The sequence below is a fragment of the Papilio polytes genome, unplaced genomic scaffold (genome assembly GCF_000836215.1).
Source record: "Papilio polytes unplaced genomic scaffold, Ppol_1.0 DF823835.1, whole genome shotgun sequence".
Lineage (NCBI taxonomy): Eukaryota > Metazoa > Arthropoda > Insecta > Lepidoptera > Papilionidae > Papilio > Papilio polytes.
In genome coordinates this window covers 755,831-760,377 of record NW_013525369.1, presented here as the reverse complement: position 1 = coordinate 760,377, position 4,547 = coordinate 755,831, and the positions used below count along the sequence as shown (strand labels likewise).

General features: G+C 34.6%; 1 non-coding gene across 1 annotated transcript; it reads right to left on the bottom strand.

Moving 5' to 3' along the window:
- Positions 1 to 333: 333 nt before the first annotated feature.
- On the bottom strand, positions 334 to 406 carry Trnar-ccu. Its single transcript has one exon. It is a non-coding gene; the product is annotated as a tRNA-Arg (tRNA).
- Positions 407 to 4,547: the final 4,141 nt, after the last annotated feature.

The window sequence follows — 4,547 nt, the reverse complement described above, 5'->3', positions numbered from 1 at the left end:
TTGTCAAATAAAAATAGTAACAGTAAATTTCTCATTACATTTTCTTGTAGAATAATTATGAAGAAATACGCAAGTTAACGAACTTTATTCAACATGTAGATAATGTATGGAAAACTAGCTTTTGCCCACGACTCCGTCCGCCTGGAACTAAAAAAACAAAAGTGAGTAGCCTATGTGTTCTTCCATATTATCCTCTACATCTATACCAAATTTCATCGAAATCCGTCCAGCCGTTTAGGCTACAAACTCTCAAACATCCATACATTTAAACTTTCACATTTATAATAGCAGTATGATAAGAAATAAATCTTATAAAACCTAAAAAATAAAACATACCCCTGATGGGACTCGAACCCACAATCCCCGGCTTAGGAGGCCGATGCCTTATCCATTAGGCCACAGGGGCTTGCACACGGACATCCAATTTTAAGGTTATATTACCTACCTTAGTAATTTAAATGGATTCATATCTATTTACACGTAGTTGTTTATTTCATAAGCTGCAATTTGGCATTTCAAGTTTAAAAAACATAAAGTTTTGACTGAAACGTATTTGCTTTTGCACATAAGAAATAAATATTTTATTAACTATGCTAAAGATTTTTACAAGTATAATAAATATCGTTCGATAATTATTAACATTTCATATTTATACCTAACTAGCTGTTGCTCGCGAATTCGTCTGCGTGAAAAACAAAAAAGTATAGCCTATGCTACTCACTGATAAACTAGCTTTTTAATTGTTAAAGATTTTTTAAATAGGCCCAGTAAATTTTCAGTTATTTCAATACATATAAAAATACAAAAATTCAAATCTTTCCTCTTTATAATGTTGGTATAGATTTATTCAAAAAATGCCTATTTTACTTACACTAACAACCCCACAAATAAACGCGGTGTAAAATTAAATTAGGAATAAACTGAGTATAAGTAAAATTTGTACTAATATTTGCTTACTCAGTTTATTCCTAAGTTTAACTTTATACCGCGTCCATTTGTAAGACTAATTTAAAAAAAGATTTAAAAAGATTTATTTATAAAGTTACAAAATTTCTTTTAATACAATTGTGGTCGATCGCCTGGTTCCTACACTAGGCTCTAGGCCCGTCTTGTAGGAGCCAGGGTTCTTCCGTGTTAGTGCTAGTTTTTTTTTTTAGAACACTAAAATAAAACTAAAATACTTTTCAATAAGTGATTTTTTTTAATAACAACACTTTTTAAGGTTATTTTAAACGAAAATGTGTATTGACTATGTCATATTTTAAATCACAGTAAGAGCTCTTAAATACAACAAGAGCGCCGGTGGCTCAGTGGTTTAAACACTTGACTTGTAATCTACAGGTCTTGGGTTCGAATCCCGCTGTACCAATGTGATTTTCGATTTTTAATATGTACATAATTTACCCGACGTTCTTACGGTGAAGGAAAACATCGTGATGCAACCTGAACATATCGGCGAAGAAGTTCAATGATATGTGTGAAGTCAACCAACCCGCAGTGGGCCAGCGTGGTTGACTATGGCTTAGTCACCCCTTATTAGGGTAGGCTCCGAGCCCCTCGGTGGGGACGTATAGTGAGCTGGTGATGATGATGATGAAGAGCTCTTAAATAACAAATAGCGTACCAACGTAAAAAAGCTACAGTTGAAATATCACGCTTTGTACACTTGATATATTGTCAGTGTGAAAATTCAATTTAGTTTGTATACGTTCATATTCACTCGCAAGCATCCACTCTATCAACATTGTTAACTGGAAAGGATTCTAAATGAAAACGCTGTTGTCAAACTGCATTTATGAACTTAACTAAAAGATATTGAATAGTAAGGGCGTCCCAACAAATTGTAAATTGTCTGATAACATCACGGGTAAAATATGTGATGCAAAGATCGGATTTTGTTACGTTTACAGTGACGTTTTTAAGCTATCCGAGCCTGTATTACCCAGTGGTGGGATAATCCCAAATCTATTCTATGATAATTATTTCTTGTTTATGGCTATTCCTCCGCGGATTGGGCCAGTGTCGAGTGTTTATGGTTCATCATCACCAGCTCACTATACGTCTCCACCGAGGGGCTCGGAGCCTACCCTAATAAGGGGTGACTAGGAAATAGTCAACCACGCTGGCCAAGTGCGGGTTGGTTGACTTCACACATACCTTTGAATTTCTTCGCCGATATGTGCAGGTTACATCACGATGTTTTCCTTCACCGTAAGAACGTCGGGTAAACTATGCACATATGAAAATTCGAAAAATCGAAAATCACATTGGTACATGGCGGGATTCGAACCCAAGACCTGTAGATTACAAGTCAAGTGTTCAACATGTGTCATGTTTATGGTTATTGTATTGTAATTTGGGAGAGCCCAAATCTCTATCACACTTAATAATTTTTATTCAGCCTTTCCATTTCAGTATCTGGATCGCTTTCTGGGTTTAAGTCCCTATCTTTTTCTTGTTTTATCCAATCTTTTCCCACTTGTACTATGTCGTCTCTCCAACGTTATTTTGGTCAGCCTTTCCTGGCGCCTTATGCTTTTTGATTTTGTGGTTTCTGTTGTCCACCGTCTGTGCAGCGTGCGACGTGGCCCGGATGTTTATCGTTACTAAAATTAAAAATGCGAAAGTTTAGATGGATGTTTGTTAGAGTTTGTAGCCTAAACGGCATGACGGATTTCGATGTAATTTGGCATAGGTGTAGAGGATAGTCTGTGACACATAGGCTACTCGTTTTTGTTTTATAGTTCCACGCGGACTGAGTTTTGGGCGAAAGCTGGTAACATAATAAAGCGTAAATACATACTTCATTACAACAGAAAACACTTCATACGCTATACTTTTTTTTCTGGCTACAAAGGTAGAGGAAGATCGAAGAAAGTATAAATTGTGTTGAAAAGATATGTTTAAGAGAGTGAATTTAGATATGACGGCTGATAGATATACGCAACTAGAATTTGCTCTTATAATTTAATATTGGTTACGGTAAGTTAAAATATATTTAACTACAACAAATTGCATACAATAATTCCAAGTTGTCACCCCGAAGGAATTGATGTTAGTATGAAAAATGTTCCATGGTGGAAGCACGTTGAAATTGAAATGTCAGGGAATAGTAAGATGGTGGCGGGAATTTTATTCATTTTACAAATGATGCAAGTTGAAAAATTATTAAGATAATACTTGAATACGAATTGTATGTCAAAGTAAAATTATGTCAAAACTAGCTTTCGCCCACGACTCCGTCCGCAGAATTAAAAAAACAAAGTAGCCTATGTGTTCTTCCAGACTATCCTCTACATCTGTGTCAAATTTCATTGGGATCAGTTCAGCAGTTTAGGCTACAAACTCTAACAAACATCCATCCATACATCCATCTAAAATTTTGCATTTATGGTATTAAAAATGTTACATATTCAAACACTAATATATAAAACATAAACCATCAACTAAATGGAATGGTATTATTTTTATTAATGAGGGATAATTACAGGTTTTAAATTAAGAAATTTAATTTAGTAGATTTGTAAGTGTTGGTATATAGGATTTATTATAAACGAGCTGTTGCCCGCGACAATACAAACTATATAAATTACAAAAAACTACGTATCCCTCGGGAACCGGACATTTCTCGGGGATGAACCTCATTCCATGTGTACTCCAGACTTTGTTTTATATCTGTGCCAAATTTCAATAAGATATGTTGAACCGTTGCAGAATGATCGAGTAAACATTAAAAAACTAAATTAATTAATCCCACAGAAACTGTAACTATTCCCGGGATAAAAAGTACCCTATGTGTTCTTCCAGACTATGCTCTAATCCTGTGCCAAATTACATGGAGATCCGTTTGGCCGTTTAGGCTACAAACGCTAACAAACATCCATCCTTCCATCCATCCATCTAAACTTTCGCATTTATAATATTAATAAGATATAAATATATTTAGTCAAATTCAAGGATATAAGATATGTAAAATATAACAACCATATAACGTGTCTGCAACTCTGTATGCTCTTTGACAGATACGATATTTGATATGAAATAGTTTTCGTGGAAAACGCTATCAATAGAAGCTAGTAGCAATTTCGATTACATTTTGTAATAAAATTCAGAATCAACACTTTCAAATATTTAAATATTTCACACGAGTATTCCGTTTTTTTTTAACGAAACCTTTAACTTTATTCCGATTTCCAAAAACAGGAGGTTCTCAATTTGCTTGCTTTTTTTTTGTTACTGCATGTCTTACCTCTTGGTTGTCTTGTTTTGTTTTGTTTTTATTATTATAAGGCATCGCATGTTAATGGCCAGTTGGATCTCTCTTGAAAAGTGACATTGAGTATTCAACCTCCTTAGTTTTGTGTGTCTATCATATACCAAAGAGGTTAAATACTTGCATTGCAAATTGCAAGGTTGCCAGCACGTGTTAAGATTACATCTATATTGCTTTTGTATCCCTTATGCAACTCATATAATACCTTCGCAGCTGTCACCTTTGCAGATGTTCGCAATTCAAATAAATCTAGTCGAAGTGCAAATATTTTCTC